This window comes from Tamandua tetradactyla, chromosome 9 (assembly GCF_023851605.1).
Source record: "Tamandua tetradactyla isolate mTamTet1 chromosome 9, mTamTet1.pri, whole genome shotgun sequence".
In the NCBI taxonomy this organism is placed as follows: domain Eukaryota; kingdom Metazoa; phylum Chordata; class Mammalia; order Pilosa; family Myrmecophagidae; genus Tamandua; species Tamandua tetradactyla.
This window is the reverse complement of record NC_135335.1, coordinates 108,398,563-108,423,598: the sequence shown is the minus strand read 5'-3', so window position 1 is coordinate 108,423,598 and position 25,036 is coordinate 108,398,563. Positions and strand designations below refer to the sequence as shown.

Below are 25,036 nucleotides of genomic sequence, written 5' to 3'. Positions count from 1 at the left end.
TGTGCCTGCACTTGCACATGGGCATGTATACATGCCTATTACCAACCTCTTCATAGTCATAATTCCTATATCCTAGATCTAAAGTGATTTTCCTTCTTCATAACTTTCCATATTGTATGAATTTCCTACAGAAACATATTTTTCAAACAACCAGAAAATTTTATTTTTGAGAAGCATAAATATACTCCAATATAGGCACATACATCTCAAGCACAGCTTTACAGGGAAAAAGAAAGGGGCTGGCAAAGTGAAGTAAGTGCATTCATACAGCTAATCTAGATACAACTGCCATGTAATATACTCCATCATCTGTTACAACAGAGAAATCCACAGAAGGTTCAGACTCATCACTGAAAATTCATCAACATTATTGGAAAACACAACTTTAAAAAGCTAGAATATTTATACATAAGGGAACAGTACATATACTGCCAATCACTCTGTAAATTACAAATACATCTTTAGTCCTATCTGAAAAAAAGGCCTTCATTAAATTTATACTGTTAAAACACAATGACATGTCAATCTGTGAGGAAAATACAATCCTGACATAAACTATATGCAAAATGGAGGTAGACCTATAAAAGTCCAGTGGACAGCAAAACAGCCTTGGCCACAAAAGTTCTGCAAACATTGTTTCTAAAAACGCTACACAACTGACAAAGATTGTTTTAAAATTTTTAACATTTATGGGCTTTCCAAAGCAAGGGGCAAAGACGAGAGCAAAAGAAGCAGCACAAGAGAACTAGAATTTATACTTTCATGTAGAAAATACTTTTTAAAAGACCCTGAAATCATTAAATCATATTTATTGGTAAAGGGGGGAAATAAGGCATCTAAAGGTATTTGGTTGAAACAAATTGTGATTTGGGCATAATGCTAGTAATATTATTTCTGAATTCTAGTAATTTTTCTCCATATCAGGGATATAAGAAGATGAAGAAATATGTATTAATTACAGTTATATTCTTATTCAAAATGGACTGCCATTTTGAATAATAAATGGGTAACTTTTCCACAATCTTTTGTTTTTTCTTCTAGCTGCTCCAAATATGGGCCAGAGAAAAATAAATATGGGCCAGAGAAACTAGGCAAGAAAAATGAATAAAATGCATCTAAACTAGAAAGGAAGAAGTAAAACCATATTCACAGATGACATGATCCTATACATGGAAAATCAAAGGAATACACAACAAAACTACCAGGGCTATTAAACAAATTCAGCAAAGTTGCAAGTTACATGATCAACATGTAAAAATCAACTGGGTATCAATACAGTAGCACTGAGCAATCCAAAGAGAAAATTAAGAAAACAATTTCATTTATATTAGCACCTTAAAGAATAAAATATCTAGGAATAAATTTAACCAAGGAGTGTTCTTAGGAAGTATACATGGAAGTGTTGATTATTCAAGGAGTATGATGTATACAAACTACTCTCAAATATTTAAGAAAATGATGTGTGGACGGATGGATAGATGGATGGGCAAGGTGGGTGGACAGGTGAATAGATAGGATGATAGAGCAAATGTGGTAAAATGTAAAAGCTGGTGAATCTAGGTATCTGGGTTGGTTATCTGGGTTAGAGTTCTCTGGCTGGGTTTTGCATTATTTTTGCAACTACCTTGTAAATGTGAAATTATTTCAAAACAAGGTATTTTAAAAAATTAACCAAGGATTTGTACATTGAAATCTGCAAAACTACAAAACAATGCTAAAAGAGGTTCTAGTATTAGGCAGCGGTTTCTTAGATTTTACACCTAAAGAACAAGCAGCAATTTTTGTATGGGGGAGAACAAATGAACATCAACTTTGCAAGGTGTTGAAAATGGGATGGTATGTGGGGATGGGGTGGGAGTAGGGATACAATCAATGCAAGCTAGGGTCTATAGTCAACAGTAAGATTGTAATATGTTTCCACTGAATGCAACAAAGGCATTATGCCAAAACTAAATGTCACAAAGCAGGGGATTCAGGGGAGGGGTATGGAAACTTTGCAGAAGAATCATACAGATTATGGTGACAAAGGCATGGCTATTTATTTAGGTTGGATTGTATGATGTGCAAATAAAATTCTTTAAAAATGAACAGACAAGGGATTTTTTTTCTTCCTTCTGCTTTTGTTTTGTTTTTCTATTGTGAAATATAACACTGTACAAAAAAAAGCAACAAATTCCCAAGTAAATTTTAACAAGTGGTTATAGAACAGATTTTAAAATTTGGTATGGGTTACATTTCCACGATCTTTTGTTTTTTCTTCTAGTTGCTCCAAGAACAATGGAAACCAACAGAAAAATCAATATAATGATTCAGCAGTCATACTCATCTGTTAAATCTTATCTTCTTTGTTATACTCCTCCTCTTTAAATAGCATATATACATAAAAGCAATGCATTTCAAAGCACATCGCAACAATCAGTTGTAGAACAGATTTCAGAGTTTGGTATGGGTTACAATTCCACAATTTTAGGTTTTTATTTCTAGCTGCTCTAAGGTACTGAAGGCTAAAAGAAATATCAGTATACCGGTCTAGAGTTTTCCATTCTTGTAGCATCTTTATCCAGTTTTGGTATTAAAGTGATGTTAGATTCATAAAATTAGTTAGGTAGTGTTCCTTTTTTTTCAATTTTTTGGAAAAGTTTGAGCAGGATTGGTGCTAGTTCTTTTTGCGGAATGTTTGATAAAATCCTGTGAAGCCACCTGTCCCTGGGCTTTTCTTTGCAGGAAGATTCTTGATGAATGACTGGATTTCTTAATTTGTGATTGGTTTGTTGAGATCTTCATTTCTTCCTGAATCAGTGTAGCTTGTTTGTGTTTTTCCAGGAATTTTTTTCCATTTCATCTTTGTCTAGTTTGTTGGTGCATAGTTGTTCATAGTATTCTCTTATGATTTTTCTTATTTCAGGGTCTGTGGTAATGACTCCCTTCTCATTTCTGATTTTGTTTATTTGCATCCTCTCTATGTTTTTCTTTGTCAGCCCTGCTAGTGGTCCATCAGTTTAACTGACTTTCTCAAAGAACCAACTTTTGGTTTTATTGATTCTTTCTATTGTTCTTCTGATCTCCCATTCATTTATCTCTGCTTTAATCTTTGTCATTTCTCTTCTTCTATTTGCTTTGGGGTTAGTCTGCTGTCCTTTCTCAAGTCCCTCAGGGAGAGCAGTTAAGTCCTCAATTCTTGCTCTTACTTCTTTTTTAATATAGGCATTTAGGGCAATAAATTTCACTCTCGGCACAGCCTTTGCCTCATTGCACAAATTGATATGTTATATTCTCATCTTCATTCGTCTCCAGATAGTTACTGTTTTCTCTAGCAATTTCTTCTTTGACTCACTCATTGTTCAGAAGTATGTTATTTAATCTCCATATATTTGTGAAATTTCTTGTTCTTTGGTGGTTATTGATTTCCAGCATCACTCCATTCTGATCAGAGAAAGTGCTTTGAATAACTTCAATGCTTTTAAATTTATAAAGACCTGTTTTGGTCCCAGTATGTGAGCTATCTTGTAGAATGTTCCATGAGCACTAGAGAAGAATATATATCCTGGTATTTTGGGGTAAAACGACCTATATATGTCTGTTAGTTCTAATTCATTTATCGTATTACTTAAGTTCTCTATTTCCTTGTTGACACTCTGTCTGGTTGTTCTGTCTACAGAGGAGAGTGTGTATGGAAGTCACCTACTATTATTGTTGAAATGTCTATCACTCCCTTCAGTTTTGCCTATGTCTATATCATGTGCTTTGGAGCTCCTTGATAGGCAGCACGGACATTTATGATGTTATTTCTTCTTGGTTAATTGTCTCTTAATTCTTTGTCTCTTACGATGTCTTTACATTTAAAGTCTATTTTGTCTAATATGAGTATAGCTACTCCTGCTTTCTTTTGGTATAGCTTGCATAGAACATCTTTTTCCATCCTTTCACTTCCAATCTATTTGTATCCTTGTGTCTAAGATCAGTCTCTTGTAAGAAGCATACAGCTGGATTACATTTCTTAAGCCATTGTGCCAATCTGTATCTTTTAATTGTAGATTTAATACATTAACATTCAAATTTATTACTGTAAAGGCATTTCTTCACCATCTTATCCTTTGGACTTTATTTGTCAGATATATATATTCTTTTCCCTCTTTCTGTTTTTATCCTTTAGGTTACCCTTACTGGTATACCCTTCAATGCTGTGCCCTCCTCCAGACCTCCCTCTCCTGTCTTTTTTGTTTCAGCCAGCAGAATTCTCTTTAGTATTTCTTGTAGAACTGTCTCTTGTTGACATATTCTCTCAACCTTTGTTTGTCAGTGAAAATTTTAATCTCTCCCTCAGTTTTGAAGGACAATTAGGCTAGGTACAGAATTCTTGACTAGAAGTCTTTCTCTCTCAGGATCTTAAACATATCATACCACTGCCTTCTTGCCTCCATAGTGCCAGTTGAGTAGTCCAAACTCAGTCTTATGTGGTTTCCCTTGTATGTAGTAGACTGTTTTTCTCTTGCCACTTTCGGGATTTTCTGCTTCTCTTCAACATTCAACAGACTGATTAGTACGTGTCTTCAAGTAGGCTTATTTGGATTTATTCTATTTGGATTTCATTGGGCTTTTCTGATTTGCATATTTATGTCTTTTATAAGGGTTGGGAAGTTTTTCCCCCATATATTCTCCACTAATCTTCCTAGTCCTTTAGTATTCTCTTCTCCTTCGGGGACACCAATGATTCTTACATTTGGGCACTTAGTTTTGGCCATCATTTTCCTGAGAGCCAATTCAAAATTTTCCATCTTTTTTGTCATTTGCTCTTTTGTGTATTCAAAATCAGTTGTCCTGTCCTCTGGTTCACTTATTCTTTCATCCGCCTTTTCAAATCTGCTGCTGTGTCTCTCTAGTATATTTCTTATTTGGTCTACAGCATGTTTAATCTCTGTGAGATCTGCTATTTTTCTATTTATTCTTTCAAATACCTCTTTATGTTCTTCCAGTGTCTTCTTGATCTCCTTTATGTCAGTAGCCATCCCACTGATTTTATTTAGTAAAGTTATATGAACATCTTTGATTAGTTGTTCCAAAGTTTGTGTCTCCTCTAGTGTTTTAATTTGGTCATTACACTGGGCTGTATCTGTCTGCATCTTCATATGCTTAGTGGTCTTCTGCTGTTTTCACGGCATATAAATATCTTGATAGGGTTACCTTGGATACTGATTTCCTTCAGTAGTCTAAAGCTTTGTATTTTCAGGATGGGCATGGAGCAGGATGTGGGGCATGGAGAGGGGCACAAAAGTGTAGTGGTGGGTTGCAGTGCAGGTGTATGCATGGGATGGGGACTCTACACTGGTGCCAGTGAACACAGGGTGTGGATGTGCAGTGCAGGGGCTGTGGAGTGGAGCTGCAGCTCAGGCAGGCCTTGGAGCACAGGAGCAGGGTACAGCATAGGGGACACAAAGGAGGAGAGGAAGAGACTAAGCAGATATATTGGGGCTGGTTCGCAGGCAGGATATAGATAGGTACTTGAAGCATGTGGGTTGTGGTTTCAGGGTATGGAGTACAGGGTACAGATGTCGGGGTTACAGGGAGGTTGGGCATAGGGGACACAAAGGAGCGGTGTGACAGGAGGCAGAGGAAGAGACTAAGCAGATATGTTGGGGCTGGTTCGTAGGCAGGATATAGATAGGTACTTGAAGCATGTGGGTTGTGGGTTTCAGGGTATGGAGCACGGGGTACAGATGTCGGGGTTACAGGGAGGTTGGGGAGCAGGTGTGTCCGTGCACAGTGGGAGGGGCCCAAGGGGGACGGGATGCGGATGTGTGAGTGTGTAGGGGCAGGGCACAGGTCACGGTCATGGAGGTTGTGGGATGAGTGTCAGGGGTGGGTAATGATGGATGGGTGAGCCTTGGTGCATGTCTGCAGGTACAGGGGTGGGGTTGCATAAGAGTATCCACTTGTGCAGGGCAAAGGCTATGTGGCACAGATGTGCCCAAGAACACTTGACAGGTGGGAGAAGGGCACTTGAGTCATGGGGTGGGACAAGGGTGTGCACATGTGCAGGAAAAGGTAGGCTGGGTGCAGAGGTCAAAGCTCTGGGAAGAGAGAACGTGGGTACCCAGAGAGAAGGACGTGGCTGTGCCAGTACGTGGATCTGGGGGGCAGAACCTTCGTGTATGTGGGAACGCAGCTTGGCTTACTTCTTATCAGCATCTCCCTATCCGTGCACTCCTGACAGCTCCAGGCCTCCTTCTGGAAACGGACACTCTAGGATTTTGGCACCAGCTGGCAGGTGTCCAGTTGTCTGTGTCTGAATTCTTCTGCTTTTTCAACCAGGGCCTCCCTATGTGGTGTAGAAGACCCTTCCACGTCACTTATACCCTGGAATTGCTCTCCCAATCTTTTTACCATCCTTTCTCTAACTTCATTGCAGCAGGGTTGAATTTGACCTATACTGTTCTGCCATCTTCCCAGAAGTCCAAGAAAGGGATTTTAAGAAGCTGTTTTATATATATATATATAACCTGGTAGAGATAAGAACGAAGTCAATCAGATCAGGATTATGGTAATTCAGAACTCAGGGGTAAGGAAGACATCATCTATATTTTAGAGCCTCATCTACTCTTTGAGACTATTTTGTCCAGAAATTAAATTTTCTGTAGGGACATAATCTAACTCAATCTGTATGGATAGATCATTTAAACAATTCAAACACAGGGAGCCCAGAATAAGAATGAGGGCCATTAATCCTATATAACTTCATGTAATGCCTGGATATATCCCACAGTATAATAAGCAGATAATCAAGAAATATTGGCAAAGTCCCTTGAGGGATGGGAGAAAATATATACAACTATTAAATTTTATCACCAGGGAAATCCCTGTTATATCCCTGAGAGCAATTCCAGGGTATAAGTGACATGGAAGGGTCTTCTATACCACATAGGGAGGCCCTGGTTGAAAAAGCAGAAGAATTCAGACACAGACAACTGGACACCTGCCAGCTGGTGCCAAAATCCTAGAGTGTCCATTTCCTAATGTGTCAAACATTAGAGACACCCAAATCAATAGGTTAAACCTTTGATTTTGAGGCTTGTTCTTGTGAAGCTTATGTACGTAGCAGAGAAACTTAGTCTACCTATAGGTATGCCTAAGAGTCACCTCTGAGGACCTCTTTGATAGCTCAGATATGGCCTCTCTCTCTCTCTCTAAGCCCCATTCTGCAAGTGAAACCACTGCCCTCCACTTTACACGGGACATGACATTAAGGGATAAAAGTTTCCCTGGTGGCACGGGAGATAGCTCCCAGGGATGAGTCCAGCCCTGGAACTATGGGATCAGCAATGCCATCCTGACAAAAGAGGGAAAAGAAATGTAACAAATAAGGCTTCCCTGGCTGAGAGTTCAAAAAGAGTCAAGAGGCTACTGGGAAGGTCACTCTTACGCAAGCTTTAGTTAGACACTGCTATCTACGATAACTTGCCAACCCCCAATCAAAATCATTTCTGCCAATCCTAAAGAAAATCCAGGGCATTATATAAGATTCTACAAAGGTTCCATGCACTTGGGTAACTTTCCAGAGACCTACAACCTCTAGATGGGTCCCTGGACCAGATAAGTCCGGAAATACAGAAGGGCCAGCCTCACCAGAACATCAACTAGTTCCATCTCCCTATCCCATATTACTGACAGCTCCTTCCAACATGAAACAGATAGAATGGGCACAACCCAAATACCCCTAAAGAGGGGGAGAAAAATAAAGGTGATGGTGGAGTTATACAGAGAAGGTTGGGTTTAACAAGTGAGTATGATTACTGAATCATTTTAGTCCCTATTATCTTAGAGCAGCTAGAAATAAAAACTTAAAAATTGTGCAATTGTAACCCATACCAAACTCTGAAATCTGTTCTATAATTATTTGTGATGTGCTCTGAAATGTACTGCTTTTTTGTATATATGCCATTTTTCACAAAAAAAGAAAAACAAAAACAAAAAAGCAGCTTCTGCTTCTAAGGAGATTTTCTTCAAGGAGAAACTCAAAATGCTTCACTTGAGCCTTCACAATGTACGTAATAATAAAAGACAAATACGGAGCAAGAGCTGCAGGATGCGAAATGGTCACTGCTTTCCTTCTGTTCCTTTTTGCCTACAATAAAAATCATCAGGAACTTCAAAAAACAAAATGAACAGAGAAGGATTGCCATCAGGGGTATGAGTAAAAAAGGAGGGTCTTTAGGAGAGTTATGGGGAGGAGAGCAGCTGGGGGATTCATCCGGACAGGGTAAAGCACGGTGGGTTGGGTGACCGAGATCCCCATTAGGGTGGCCTGTGGCACGCAAGGAGGTGCAATAGGAGGGAGCTGATCATCCTCTGCTCCAGCCTGCCCCAGGTGCCAGCTGGGGAGACCTCCCCACACACTGTAGTAGGCAGCGCCCGCAGGGACATGATCATCAGGGAAGACCTGATCATCTACCACAGGAGGTGGGCCTCGGAGCAGGGAAGCAATCACCCCTTGATGCAACGTCTGGCAGACCTGCCAGCACTGCAGGTCAGCTGACCCCCAGGGCAGCACCCCGCAGTCCTGCCATCAGAGACCGTCTAGGACACCACAGGCGGGGAGCAACCCTCATCCCCACCAAACACTCCGTTCTCAGGACACTGTGGCCAGAGTTGGGGGTGCTAAGGGAGGAGGGAGCCTTGTGATCACCATGTGCTACAGAGAATGGACCTGGAGTCAAGCCTGGGTATCCACATGAAGTACCCCTGCATCCTGGCCTACCTTCTAATAGACCCTCACATCTATTCTGTATCCCCCTGCCTGAGATCTGGACCTTGATTTGTGAATGAATCACCAACAAGCCAAGCGCAAAATGGAAATCTTCAGCGAAAACCAAGTAAATACAAAACTTTAGAAGAGTAGGAAACCAACTTGCAAAAAACCATATCAAGATAATCAAATGCCCCAATACAAAAAAGTAAAGAGGTAGCCAACTCAATGGGAAAAATCACATATCGATAAAGACTTGATATCCTGTGTACATAAAGAAAATATACAATTCAAACATAATATAACACAACAACAACAAAAAAAAGAACAACCCAAATTATGATATGGGCAGAGGATATGAATAGGCACTTTCTGAAGAGCAAATACACTTTCTGAAGGCTAAAAAGCATATGAAGAGGGCTCATCTTCATTGGCTAAAGGGAAATGCAAATTAAGATGCCAATGAGATATCACCTCACACCTATAAGAATGGCTGCTATTAAACAAACATGAAATTATAAATGGTGGAGACGTGGAGAAATTTGAACACTTATTCACTGCTAGTGGGAATGTAAAATGATAATGGTTCAGCTGCTGTGGGAGTCAGTTTGGCAATTCCTTAGAAAACTAAATATTGACTTGCCCTATGACCTGGCAATACTAATACTTGGTATAAACCAAGAAGAGTTGAGGGCAGTGACACGAACAGACATTTGCACACCCATGTTCATAGCAGCACTATTCACAATAGCCAAGAGATGGAAAACAGTCCAGGTGGCCAATGACAGAAGAGTGGATAAACAAACTGTGTTATATACATACATACAATGGAATATTATGCAGCAGTCAGACAAAATGATGTCTTGAAACATATGAGAATGTGGATGAACCTTGAGGACATAATGCTGAGTGAAATAAGTCAGACACAAAAGGATAGGCACTGTATGATCTTGTTATTATGACTCTGGTAAAGCCTACAGTGTTTTGGAGCAGCTAGAAGGAAAAAGCTGAGATGAGGGAATCGTAGCCCATGACTAACTCTGAGATCTGTTCTGTAGTGGTTTCTTCAAGTGCACTTTGAAAATTATTGCAAATGTTCAAAAAATAATTATGGTGATAAATACAGCTATGTGATGATACTGCAAACCATTGATTGTATGTCATATATAGAATGTATGTGTAGGAAGATTTCTCAATAAAATCATTAAAAAAAAATAGAATGGGGTGGGCCATGGTGGTTCAGCAGGCAGACTTCTTGCCTGCCATGCCGGAGACCGGGGTTCAATTCCTGATGCCTACCCATGCAAAAAAAAATAATAATAATAATGACTCAAAAGACAGGTTTTAGGCATCTTCCTGATGACTGCAAAATTTTCAGGGGTCAAATTTCACAATTATTCCTAATTCTCCGAAAAGCATATACATTTCCATGTTCAAGTTTCCGAGAACCAAATTGCCCAAAGTTACAAACTAACCCAGGAAAACCCAACCCACAGTCTCTTAGCCAATAAACAGTAAAGTGGTTAACAGCATAGATTTCTGTAGCTACATGGGGTCTCAAGTGCCAGCTCTGTGACCTTAGCAAGTTATTTAACATCTATGCCTCACTTTTCTTATCTACTTCACAGGGTTGTTCAAAGTTTCAAGAAACTTAATATAGTAAAGCCCTCAGAAGAGTAGCAGCACTTAGTAATCATTATGTTGTCATTGTCATCGTGGTCATCGTCATCGTCGTCATCATCATCATCATCATCCCGCAGATTTGCCATGAATACATCAAGTAAACCTCTCCTACAGTAAGGGTGTTACCTTTAAAACATCCCAAATACTTCCAATATGAAGAAACAGTGTAAATCAGTCTGTTCCTTACATCTTAAAGAACAGTTTGGTATAGGGGGAGCTATTCAGCTTCGAGTGGGCTTTCAGGAGCTATGCCCATTGAAGCAAAAGTTTTGAAATGTGAAATACTCTCTACTCTACTTTTCAAAGAATAAAAATAAATGAACCAAAAGGGAAAAGATGGTTTTAAGGGTTTTTGTTTTGTTTTGTACCTTTTTTTCCAAACAGTAGCTCTGATAGGACATTAAATCAAACCCACTTTAAATATATTTGTGGAGTGTTAAATATTAAAAGCACTTTTGCCTTAAACAGTTCTATAGGGTATAGACTGTTACAAGCACCCAATTACTTTTTAAAAATATTTTTCTACCATGAAACCTTTACATTTGAATCTCAAATTTTACCTTATCCTTTTCTCTATTTCCTACATTTTAAATATTTCATTATTTTGGCTACTGGCAGGGATGTTCATTTAAATGATCACAAGTTTCTCCAGCATGAGGCATAGAAGAGAACATGGAATGGACACAACCCTAGTTTTCAGGCTATTGCTTTGTAGGTTGAAAACATGCTTTTTGGTTGGGAAAGCAGTTTTAACTATATCTTATTGATACAACCCATGTGCTAATTTGGGGAAAGTGTGTATTTCCCCCAAAAGCAAATGGCCAATATACTTAGAAGGCTGTTTTCAGACACAACTACTATTAGAGACATAAACAATCAATAATCAGAATTCTACATCTTGAGTAAGTTGGTTAAGTATTAAAAGTTTAGGTTGGAATACCCGAGTAAAGAACCTCAAAAATAAATCATAATTTTGTTAGGATACAAAAATATGAGAAAGGGAGAGCCAGAAAGTTCTTTCAGAAAGTAAAATTTTCGAAGGTATGAAAAACATTTTTAAAGCCGCACAGAGATTTTTAAAGAAGAAAAACTTACTAACCCACAAAGTGTTCAATATTTTTCCTATGTACACAGATATTTTAGAAACTTCAGAATGATAAAATATATTTCTGATTAGCAACACTCAAGTTTCCAGCTGCCTCTACATTTGTTCACTTTGCCAAAACCCTAACTCTATCCCAAACCCCTTTGTCCTACTCAAATACCAGCTCAGCTCACCTTACTGGAAAGGCTCTTCTGGTTTTGTCAGCTGTGCCCATGATAAGCAGCTGGGAAGTATGGAAAATGATTACTGACTCAAAGCAAGCGGGCACATGGAGTTTTACCATGTGTTATAAAAGAAGTTACAAAAAAATGTAAACCCAAAAATGAAATTAAAAAGACTATTCATTTGCTCCACACCTGCTCAGAAAAAGCTTACGATCTTCAAGCCATGTAACACAGTGACAGTTTAATCAAAAGAAGTATTATTCTTGTTTAAACACATAGAGAAAAAAGACTGCCCCCTTAAAGGCACAAAAGCAAAGGCAAAATCACTTACAAGTAGGAATAGAAATGTTTACTGACGCACTGGGGATAAACCAAAGGTCCCTCTGAGTTCTGTATTTCTCTGATATAGTATTTTAAACAAATGGAATGCCCAGGGAAGATAGACGTCAACTTGGAATGTAGGTAGGAGAGCTTTTCACAACTTCAAAGCACAAAAATGTGTTCCCAATTAGTATGTAATGTATAAAAGCCAAATGCTGACTAAGCTTCAATATTTCCCATCTTTAGCTTGAGAGATATTCAATTGCTGGGCTACAATGATAATGTTCCCACTATCTCCTATGCCGACTCGTGCCCACCAAGAAGTGTGGCTATCAGGAGGGCTCATCCCTGAGCCTGCACAAGAACCCCACAGCAACCACCTACACATCTTGAGCTGGCCATAAATCAAATACGACCAGGGACCGGCAGTCAGGGTATTTATCTTTATCCAAACGACAAAGTGTCATTTAGCTGCTCTGCAAAAGCTAGGTGAGGAGACATGATCAACACCCTTCTGTCCCTGGGGCACAGAAGCCGAGAAGCCTCCAAAAGAACCAAGTTCCAAGTGGATTTTCAATAGAGGAGCCAAGTAAACTACTCTGCCTGCTTATGCGAGACAATATGTACTGTACAGAATATGTGCATTCCATCAAGAAACAAGGAAGGGGGAAAGCATTAATATTAATAGAATACCTATGCACTGGCCTAGATATTAGACATAAATTATCTCAAAGCAATTAAGTCCTAGAGAAGTCAAATACCTCACCCCAGGTCACAAAGGTAGTAATTGCTGGAGCCAGGATTCAAACCTGGGTCTGCCTAACTACAAAGCAAATGTTTTTTCTATCAAATCATGATGACTTTCGTTATTTTTCTCATCATGTTGAGCTGAAATAGTTAAGCCTCAACTATGGGCATCTATAAAGGTGCTTTAAAACTCAAGAGGGAACTGAGCATTTCCCTGAAAACTTATAACACAATGGGATAGGAGAACCCCTTTAAACACTGAACTATTTCTATTTTTACCACTTTCAATGAAAATCTTTCTCAAAATGTATTACATAATCACTTTCTTAAAAAGGCAACTATACAAAACACCCCTAACCAGGTAAATACATTTTCTACCATTTGTCATGAGAGACTACTATGCATTATGGAGATGGAAAGGGCCTCAGTCACCACCTGCTCTAGCCCCATGGCTGCAGTATATTCCTCCTAAGATTTTTTCTAATTTTAGGGACAAAATGTTAAAAATATGAAAAAACTTGAGAAGGCCACTTCATGTGACAAAGGCCTTTCACTGGCACAATGGATCTAATAATTTATTTAAGCAGTTTGGGGACACAAACGGTGTCCCCAAACTGCTCATTTAAATTCAAAGTCATTCTGCCAGCACTTGAGAATCAACCCAGCCCACCGAAAGGAATTAGCCAAATTGGTAACCTGTCAATTTTACATTTTCTCACCCTTGTAATCTCATGGATTCAAATTCAACTGTACAATATTAAAGCATAAGGTCTTATGAGGATGGTAGTATTGTTCCTCCCCTTCGTGGATCCTCTTTGCTCCCTTGCACAGGCTTACAAGGCTGGTACTTTTCACTCCCATACTTGTTTTAAAAGCTTTCAATCAGTCTGGAAGGCTTCTTATAAAGGGCAGAGATTCTGTGTTTTAGCAGGGAGAGCAAAAGTTTAAGACTGTAAACCTGATTCTTACCTGACAAATTTTAGATGTCATTAAAGTTTTCCTCAGAAATATTACTGGCTTTAGCATCATTTTTCATTTCTCTAAATAAGGTGATGCATTAATTAAACCAATCCCAAAAGGTATTAGCAGACATAAGAAAAAGCAGATTAAAGTAGGAGATGCTAAAATATGATTGTTAAGCTAGAGTCATCAACTTTTCCAGGTCTTTATTCTCTCAAAAGAAGACCAAGATGTCAATTATTACTACAGCCAGTGGCTGGAGTGAAAAGGGAAAAACAGCCAGTCACACAGTCATTCCTCTTCTTTCATCACCTGATTTCATCCTCCTCATCGTCCCTAAGTTTAAGGTACAGCTCCAAAGCCACCACAAAGATCTTCAACCCAACAGGGAGGGGGATTCTTGTCAAATGCCTAGTCCCTTTGATTACCGCACAAATTTATTTTAGCACTTCCTGAAACTTGAAGAGAAATCACAGACAGAAACAAAGGATGGGTTCCTGAAAATTCAAAAAGTATAGTATAAATTTATTTTAAGCAGTACATAAGTCACATTCCAAATAACACAATCAATAAGCACACTGCTTTCCCTGTTTGTTCAAACTTTCTGGATTCTCTGTATTTATTGTACTTTTTACAGATTAAGAACTGGACCCACTGTTTCGAATTTAGAAGATCTTCACCTGGAAAAGTATTTGGAGGTTAAAGAAAAATAGAATTTGAAAGGGAAACTAACACACTATTTAAAAATAAGTTTACTCTACATTTCCTGACTTTTGGGACACCATGTATTTCAATCAATTGTAAATTTGCTCCCTTAATTCCTACATACTTTCCCCTACGCCAACCCCAAACACTAAATTTCTCTCTAATGTTGAGTGGTGTAGCTCTTTGGAAAACTGAAGAAATTGCTAAACAAGGAGAGCACTGTTCATACCATAAGAGTCCAGTTTTACCTTTGTTCCTGATTGCTGTGCTACTAGACGTAAGTCCCTGATCATAAAATACGTATCCCAAGATTATGACTGCTGATAAAAGTTGTCGACAGCAGGAGCAGTAGGGAACTAACCCGATTCTTCAGTGGAAATATCAGAGTTTGAGATGAAAAGGAATATCCCTTTCCAGTACAAAACGTAAAAGATTTGGATTCGAGCTTTTTTATCACAAAATGACTGACAGTTCTATGTGTGGAGAGAACAAAGGAGAGTTGTGCAGGACCAACCAAGCACCAGCCACACTTGTCTATTGTATGAACATGATGCTACCGAGTTTTGGATGCATTTATCCAGAACATATCAGCTTTGGCCTGCATTTCTCATTTTCCCCACATATCTGTATCATTCTTCTTTCAATTCCTAAATAAAGAACAAAAAATTTAGCAGGTAAACTTTACTAGTATAACACATTAGCCACAACCAACCTTGTCTGTTATATCGATAAAGATATCCACATTCCACTTATACATAAAAAGTCCTAGTAAAGTTGACATTTGTTTTGAATGGATTGTATTACAGTTATCCACACATAAGTAAACTACATAACGCACTGTGACTGTTAGTAAAGGGGAAAAAGCCTTTCTTGTGGCATTCAAAAGGCTGACTATATGGAGTTTGAGCTGAACATCTGAGAAAAATATATCGATTCTATGATCAAAGCAGCACTACATTGTTAGTTTTCCACACCCTAAAGGCCACATGACACAGACTAGAAAACTACACAAAGCAAACTGCAGACAACAGCATACTAATGAAACATATATGTGCCTTCCTTCATGCTTTAAGTCAAAGCTATGACAATGCATGACAATGTTAATTACTTTGAACTATCTGACCAGGATATATGAACCCTATTTAAACTAAATTCAGTATAGTCTTATACAAAAAGAAAATGAGATTATTTTTACCTTATAAAAGAATCTGCAATCATATTTTAAAATTTAAGTCCAAGAATGATTCACATTACAAATATATCTGTTTGGATGCCACAAGGAACAATAAGTGTTGGCAAACACATGAAATGAGTTTACACTTGCAACATCAATTCTAAATAAGGTTTTGGTAATGACTGACACAAAAATCAGAGAGCAAAATACACCACTGGCCAGAAGGCGTTATGATCCATACACAGAAGCAATAATTTCTCCTACCTCCAGCCAACATTTTTCAATAAGCAAATATTTCTTGATGTTCTATTATTTGCCAAACTTACCTGGCACTAAGCCCAGCACTTCCTGCTCCTCCACCTCCTGACCTGACACCCAGAAAGGGTTCTCAGGCTCTACAGAGGTATGCTGGTTCTCAGCCTCAGTTCCGCTACAATTTCTGGAATCATAACTGAATATTACAGTACTAATATTTTTATAAGCTAGATTAAAAGAAGAGAGGGTGGGCTACAGTGGCTCAGCAGGCAGAGTTCTCGCCTGCCATGCTAGAGACCTGGGTTCGATTCCCGGTGCCTACTCATGTAAAAAATAAATAAATAAAAAAACATGAAGAGAAAAATATTCTTTAGAACCTAACTTTCTGGGACTCTACTGCCACAAGACAGCACTACTGACTATGCCCAAATTCTGAGAATAATTTAAAGATATACAAAATATAATGTGAGGATAAGGTGGCAAAGAGAACAAAATAGTTACAGGCTATTCAAAATCATAATGAATATGCAAAACCATTTTCTTGAATATCATGCAAAGAGCCTTAACATTTTGCTTACGGTCTATGTGATGCAACCTGGCTTTTGCATTGTTCATAGTCCTTTTTCAATGTGTACTCACACTTTTAGCTCAGTTAGTGGATGGCACTAACTGGACCACCTATCTACTTGGGCATGCTAATAATGTCAACCTGCAGATAAGCGTACTTATGTTCAGTGTATTAAAGGGGGTGTTTCTTGTCTTGGTAAGGCTCTGTATTTGTTGTAGTTTTCACTTGATATTCAATACAGGGAGGGTCCAAACATAATTTACCCCTCAAGAAAGACAATCCAACAAGCCAAAAAAAAAGTGGAAATGAAAACTACCTGTTTTCAGATATGCACTGTAAGAAAAGGGCTTCACTTTTTGTGGTATTAAATTCTTTGTCTTTATACAGTTATCAACTCAAAACCACTCGAAGGACCCTTTGGAAAAATGAAACTGTAAAAAGCAATGGTTTACTCAACCACAAATAAATTCCTACAATTTTAAGATGTCAGTATACATCTATCTATGCAGTAGTTTAGACAATAAAGATTTAAAGGAAAAAAGAAGCAATAAAACACACTTCACAAATCCAAAAGATCGCTCCCAAGATAGAAAAAGAATTCCCTTCACAAAGTCTAGTCCAAGAATTTGCAGTAAAAAATAACGTTTTTGAACTGATAATAAATAAAGAAAAATATTTCATATTAACTTCGAAAACATTCTTTTTATTTTTTATTATGGTTGAAATTCAAAAGTACAAAGGGGTATCTTTGTCCAATAGTACCTCCAAACGCAATTTAAGGTTATTGGGGTTTTTTTGTGAATCCTTCCAAAGATATTTGCATATATATGCGTACCAGTTTGAATCTGCTGTGTACTCCAGAAAAACCATGTTTTAATCCTGGTCCAATCTTGTAGAGGTAGCCATTTCTTTGATGCTTAATTCAATACTGTAGGTTGGAATCTTTTGATTAGATTATCTTCATGGAAATGTGGCACACCCAATTGAGGCAATTAACTTTCTTTGGGGGGTATCAATTTTTGATTACATGGAGATGTGACTCCTCCCATTCCAGGTGGGTCTTGATTAGTTTACTGGAATCCTTTAAAAGAGGAAGCATTTTGGAGAGAGTCAGAAACCAGAGCCTACAGAACAACAGAAGCAACAGAACCAACAAAGAGAGAGAGGACTGAAACTTAAGAGCTGACACAGATGTTGACAAGTGGAGAACAGAGACACGGATGCTTGAAGATGTTTGGAGGCCAGCAGACATCACCATGAGATGTTAAGCAAGACAGAAACTGGAGAGTCAAGGGAAGCCAAGAGATAAAAGCCAGTCCCGGAGAAACAAAGTGACGAACCTCCACAGGAACAGAGGATGAAGGCCCTGGAGCCCAGGAGCAAGGGACGAGCGTTAGCATGCCTTTCCAGCTGACAGAGGTGTTCCTGACCTATCAGCATTCCTTGAATTAAGGAACCTCTTGTTGGTGCTTTAATTTGGACACTTCCATAGGCTTAGAACTATAAACTTATAACTTATTAAATTCCCCCTTTAAAAGCCATTCCAGTTCTGGTATATCGCATTTCGGCAGCTAAACAACTAACACAATATGCAACATGTAAATGATTGTATATTTATTTTCTCCTTCCTACTGAAATGGCTGCATAACACACTCCCTTCTACAACTTTTGTTTTTCTTCATTTAATAACTGTCTACATCATTCTGTCTCCTCAGTATATGTTGTTTCCTCATTCTTTTTTACCAAATGCACATTATTCCATTGGGTGGGTGGACCAGTATTCTACAATGAACATTTAGGTTGTCTTCAGTATTTTGCTACTATAAACAATGCTTCAATAAACCTTGAACATACCTTACTTCAATGTACCTTAAGATCAATTCCTAGATGTGTACTGTTAGGTTAAAGAGATAAGTGCATTTTAAATTCTAATGGAACATTTCAAATTACCTTTATGAGTGGTTAGGGTCACATCCAGGTTAACAAGTTAATTTTTTAATTTTACTTTTAGCACTATGGCAGGTGTTTTTTTTTTTAATTGGCATCTGGTGGAGTTTTAATGTGCATTTATCTTATAAAGTTGGGCAGCTTACCTTTGCATGTTTTAGAACCATTTTGCATCTTCCTTTCTGTGAAATATCCATACATATTCTTGGCCCAGTTTTCTACTGTATTGAAGAAAAAATGTACTGGATTGTTGATCTTTTTACTTACTGATTTGTAGAAACTTTTTATAAATAGTAAGAAAATTAATCCATTATCTTTGATTATCCTGGCTACTTCAGCAAATATCATGAAATGGGTTGGCTTAAACAATGGAAAGTTATTAGTCTAGAGATTTCAGGTGTGGAAAACGTCCCAAAGACCACCCGTCAGTATCCTGGGTTCCCCTGGAGCACGGCAAGGCCCACGGGGGTATCTCCTGGTCTCCCCACTCCTCTAGGTTTCAGTGATTTCAGCTTCTTGCTTCTGTGACTTTCTCTCTTACTGTATTCATTTCATTTATAAAGAATTCCAGTAATAGGATTAGGACCCTACCTGAATGAGGTGAGTCATGCCTCAAATAAATAAGCCTCATCAAAAAGTTCCTATTTACAATAGGCTTACACCCACAGGAATGGATTAGATGTAGTATTAGGATTAGATGATTTTCTGGGGTACGTACAGCTTAGCTTCAAACCACCACAAGCTGTAAATATTTTTCAACTTGTCTTTTGATTTTGCTTATGAGAGACTTTGTTATGCAGAAACTTTTGCTTTCTTATGCTGCCTAATTTATGAATTTTTTTTAATAGATTCAGGATTTTATATCAAAGCTGAGAAAATCTTCTCCACTCTAAATTATAAAATCTTTTTCCCTATTTAGCTTTATTTTTTTCGTGCCTTTGCTTTGTAAATTTAAATTGGAATCCACATAAAATTTAGTCTGGGTAGAAGTATGATTTATAGATCAAGCTTAATTTTTTTCCCAGATAGCTACACAATTATATCAAACTATTTACTAAATAAATTTTATCACTGATCTCAGCTGTCACTGTTATCATGTCCTGTGTATTTGGGGGTCTCTTTTCAGTTTTTATGTTTTATTTCATTGATCTACAGATCTATGCATGTCCCTTTATCATGCAGTTTAATTATCATAGCGTAGCAATATCTTTTAATATCTAGTAGGGTTGGTTCTACCTCTCATTATTCTTCATTTTCAGAATGCTCCTGGCTATTATTGTATGTTAATTTCTATATTAATTTTAGCATTAGTTTGTTAACCCCCCAAAAATCCTGTTGGCACTTTATTGGGGGATAATTCCCACTTACAGACTAACAGGGAGTTTATTTACCTTTAAGAAACAACCCTTAAAACTTGTTCCACCAAATACCAGTGGTATAATTCATGGCTTAACTAGATCACATTTCACATTAGTATAGCTTCAATCATAAGACAATGGTCTTCCTCCCCAGTAGTAGTGAGTAGCTTCCTCCTGCAGCTAGAAGAATTCTGAGAAATGTATGAATACCAATCAGAAGAACTGTTAACATACTATGTTCTCTAAGTTTATCCATCAATTAAATAAAAATAAGAAACAATTCTATTGTCACCATGTGTTTTCTTCAATTGGAAGCTGAACACACAGAATAAAGAACTGAAAAAGAACTCTGCAGATGATTAAGGCCAGGTTCTAACGAATCCTTTTCCCTAAATATATCAGTACTATCATAATGGTTGATTTTATGGATAGTTTCCTAATTTTTCATTCAAAGGATACTCCAAATTGGAAAATCATGTCCATTCTATTCCAACATTCCTACAGAATTGTTACCACATGTATAGTGTATTTTATCATCATGTAGATATAGGCAAAGGAATGATGGGTAGAAGCAGTAAGTAAAGAGAAACATTTTACATTAACATTTTACAGTTTACAAACACTTTAATGAACATCAACTCATTTGATTATATAAATAAACTGGGTTGCCTACCTATGAATGAATACATTCAAATGAAGAACAATAATTTTAATAAGTAGTATTTCAAAATCAAAACATTAATTTCTACTACCACCCATAATTCTAATGCTAAAAATCTTAGATATCAAAACAGAAATATCTTGGGTGGTGAGACAGTAGCTCAGGGGCAGAATTCTCACCTGCCATGCCAGAGAGCCAGGTTCAATTCCCGGTGCGTGCCCATGCAAAAAAAAGAAAAAAAAAACAGAAATACCTTCTCTCTTGAAGTGGGGGGGAAGGGGGCAGGGAGATAATCAGATTAAAGTAGGCAGAGCCAGATCTCTGCAAGTGAAATCATTGAACTGCCCCCTACATGGGACATGACATCCAGGAGTGGAAGTCTCCCTGGCAACATGGGAGAGGACTCCCAAGGATGAATCCTGCCCTGGTACTGTAAGATCAGCAATTCTGTCCTGACCAAAAGGGGGAAAAGAAGTGTAATTAGCAAAGTATCAGTGGCAGAGAGAGTTCAAATAGAGTCAAGAGTCTACTCTGGAGGTTGCTCTTATGCAAGCTTCAGGTAGACCTTGCTACTTATCATAACCTGCCAGCCCCCAACTAGGACCATTCCAGCCAATCCTAAAGAACACTTAGGGCATTATCTAAGATTCCACAAGAGTTCCATGCACTAGAGTAACTTTCCAGAAACCTACAACCTCCAGATGGGTCCCTGGTCCAGATAGGTCCTGAAACCTAGCCCAGCCTCTCCAGAACATCAGATAGTTCCATCTCCCTACCCCATATTAATGACAGACCCTTCCAATATCAAAAATTTATAATTGCCATAGCCCAAACAACCCATTCTAGTTTGCTAGCTGCCAGAACGCAACATACCAGAAACAGAATGGCTTTTTAAAAGGGGAATTTAATAAGTTGCTAGTTTACAGTTCTAAGGCTGAGAAAATGTCCAGTTAAAGCAAGTCTATAGAAATGTTCAATCAAAGGCATCCATCCAGGGAAAGATACCTTGGTTCAAGGAGGCCGATGAAGTTCAGGGTTCCTCTCTCAAGTGAGAAGGCACATGGTGAACACAGTAAGAGCTTCTCTCTCAGCTGGAAGGGCACATGGTGAACACAGCGTCATCTGCTAGCTTTTCTCTCCTGGCTTCTAGTTTCATGAAGCTCCCCAGGAGGCATTTTCCTTCTTCATCTCCAAAGCGCTGGCTAGTAGACTCTGCTTCGTGGTGCTGCAGCATTCTCTGCTCTCTCTGAATCTCCTTTCTCCAAAATGTTTCTTCTTTTAGGACTCCAGAAACTATCAAGACCCACCCAAATGGGTGGAGACACGTCATCACCTAATCCAGTTTAACAACCACTCTTTACTAAATTACATCATCCACGGAGATGATCTGATTACAGTTTCAAACATACAGTATTGAATAGGGATTATTCTACCTTTATGAAATGGGATTTTAACTAAAACATTTAGCTTTTATAGGGTCCATACATCCTTTCAAACCAGCACACAACCCTTTTGGGTTAAGAGGTATGGAAAGAACAATGGTGATGGTGATGGTGATGGTGATGGTGGTGGTGGAGTTATACATAGAAGACAGGATTTAACAAACAAATATGAATACTGAATCATTAAACTGATATCTCTTTTGGTCTCTGGTATTTTAGAGCAGCTAGAAGTAAAAACCTAAAATTGTGAAATTGTAACCCACGTCAAAGTCTGAAATATGTTCTACAGCTAATTGTGGTAATGTATTTTGAAATTTATAACTTTTTTGTATATTTGCCATTTTTCACAAAAAAAGAAGGAAAAATGTTGCTTGTGATAAAAAAATATTCCAGCCCTCTAGCCTCCTATACTTTGGAGCAGCTAGAAGGGAAAATATGAGAGGATCATATGGTAGCCTGCGGTTTGGGCCAACCGCTCAACTATCGGGGACCCTCTACTCCTCAGCTTCTCACTGCTTGCTAGACGACACTGCCGCACGCAGAAAAGGGGCTCGAGCCGGGGGTCTGGGTCCAAGGGGCGCGCGCAGGAGACCTCGCTGCGGGTCTAAAGGACTGGAGGCCAAGTCAATTAAGGCATGAAGCGAGGTAGCTTTATTGTTGGTAGACGCTTATGCCAGGGCCGCCAGAAGCTAAAGACCACAAGGCTTGACGAGCCCTGGATTATATACAGTTTGAGGAGAGGCGGAGTTAGGGTGTGGCCTCCAGGGGAGGGTAGCCAATCACACAGGGAGGACGGATGAGTGACTGTGACCATAGAGATGCTGTTCCTGAGTGTACCCATAGCAGAGGATGTTGGGTAGGTGGAGGACTAAGGAGAAGGCCAATAGGGTTAGAGAGACAAGGCTGCATCATCACTAGTCGCTGGTGAGGCTTGTAATTCAGAGGCTTAGAAGAACCAGACGTGCCAAAATGGCGAGGGAGGGAGAGAAAGAGACTAAGCCACCAGGCCAAGAATAAAATTATGCCACAGTAGCCCATGACAAACTCTAGGATCTATACTGTTAAGCACTTGCTGAAGAGTGCTTTGAAAACTATTGCTCTTTTATTTCTTTGCTCTGCATATACGTTATACTATGCAATAAAAAAAAAAAGTGGGTAGAGGAAGGAAACCCTGCAAAGAACACTGAAATTATTAGAAAGGTAAGAGAAACCCCGAAGAGATAAGGTGTATAAAAACAAAATAAAATCTATATCACAACAAAGAATGGCCAGCTATGTTGAGTACTGCTGAAATGTCAAATAAGACTGAGATCTCACTGCATTTAGCAACATCAATGTTAACAGGTATAGCTTATTCAGTCATCCTTAGATCGAGTTTATTACAAAAACCTCTAATCAATTAACCAAAAACCACCTCTTCACAGACACAGAGGAGTTTATAAGGGAGCTCTTCTGCTCACATTCAAATCATAAGGAAACTTCTAGGACGCTCACATCTGATCAATTATATATAGGCTATTGTAAAAGGTCTAGAATAAGTTGAACCAAGTGTCAAAAAAGGGCCTTTAACACAAAGACAATCAACAATTAAAAAATGAGGCAAAGAGAGAAACTGACCTTCAGGGTAAACGCATCAAAATAATCAGATGCCTAGACAGAACCAAAAAATTACAAGCCATACTAAGAAACAGGAAAATACGGCTCAATTAAAGGGACAAATTAAATAAAACTTTGGAGAAGATACAGAATCCGAAACAACTAATCAAAGATGTTCAAATAAATCTTCTAAATCAATTCAAGGAAAATATGGCTGAATGGATAAAGGAAAATAAGACTACTGGGAAGGGGTACAAGGATAGCTCAATGGCAGAATTCTCACAGGTTTGATTCCCAACCCATGCACTTCCCCACACACACACACAAAATTCAACAAATGGTGCTGCAATAACAGGGTAGTTACATAGAAAAAGAATGAAATGTGGCCTCCACCTACAGCATACAGAAAAAAAAATAATCAAGACAACAACACCAACACTGGGTGAGCCTAAAGAATTTAAAGAAACATATCTAAAATTATGGAAATGAAAGGCACAATAGAAGAGACTAAAATACACTTGAGACACACAGCAGCATGTATGAAGAGTCAGAAGAATCATGAACTAGAAGGCAGAACAATCAAAATCTTATAAACAGAAGAACAGACAGAGAAAAGAAAGGAGAAAATTGAGCAAGATATCTCAGGGATTCAAACAGCACAAAGCACACAAATATACCTGTCATCAGTGTCCCAGAAGAAGAGAAGGGGAAAAAAGCAGGAGTATCTGAGGAAATAATGGTTGAAAACTTCCCAACTCTTCAAAAGACATAAATATACATGTTCAAGAAGCACAACGTACCTCAAATAAAATAAATCCTAACCAATCTACTGCAAGACACATACTAATTAATTTCAAATACCAATGACAAAGACAGAATTCTGGAAAGTGCAAGAGAAAAGCAATTTGTCACATAAAAGGTAACTGCAGTAAGACTCGGTGCCAATTTCTCATCAGAAACCACAAAGGCGGCTAAGGCACCAAGCCCACCATACCCTGCTCACGGGCTCTGCATCCCAGCTCACCAAGCAATCACCCTGCACCTTCTGGACAAGGTTTCAAAAGACCTCACCAAAATGCCATCTTGGATGGAACATGCCACGGAAACTAGGATGTTTATGTTTCACAGATTTGCTGGGGATAAAGGCTACTTAACAGGATGAGGATCTGAGACTACTTACGGAAAAGGAATTCTCTGGATTTTTTGAAACTTAAAAAGACCCTCTGGCTATGGACAAAATAACAAAGGATCTGGACCAGTGTTGAGATGGCAAAGTGGACTTCCAGAGCTTCTTTACACTAATTGCTGGGCTCACCATCACGTGCAATGACTATTTTGTAGAACACATGAAGCAGAAGGGAAAGAAGTAGGCAGAATTGAAGAATTAATTCCCCCCACCATCCTAAGAATTTTCCCAAGAGTCACCTAAGGAATCTGCCCCAAAGCTTCCCTCTGCATAAGGATTTCAAAATAGATTAGGGTCCTCAAAAAATGTCCAAATAAAATCCAACTCCCATTTGACAAGTAGTGGAAGAAAAGTTCATTAAATGCCAGAGAAGCTTTTAATTTTTATATTGTTTGCATCCTCTTGCCCTCAGCAAACCAATTTC

At 38.5% G+C, this 25,036-nt stretch overlaps 1 protein-coding gene and 1 pseudogene across 2 annotated transcripts in view; one reads left to right on the top strand and one right to left on the bottom strand.

Moving 5' to 3' along the window:
- ZSWIM6 (zinc finger SWIM-type containing 6) overlaps positions 1 to 25,036 on the bottom strand; it is a 241,078-nt gene that overhangs the window by 171,111 nt on the left and 44,931 nt on the right. The gene's annotated exons all lie outside the window — the stretch shown is intronic.
- On the top strand, positions 24,502 to 24,815 carry LOC143647357 (protein S100-A10 pseudogene; annotated as a pseudogene).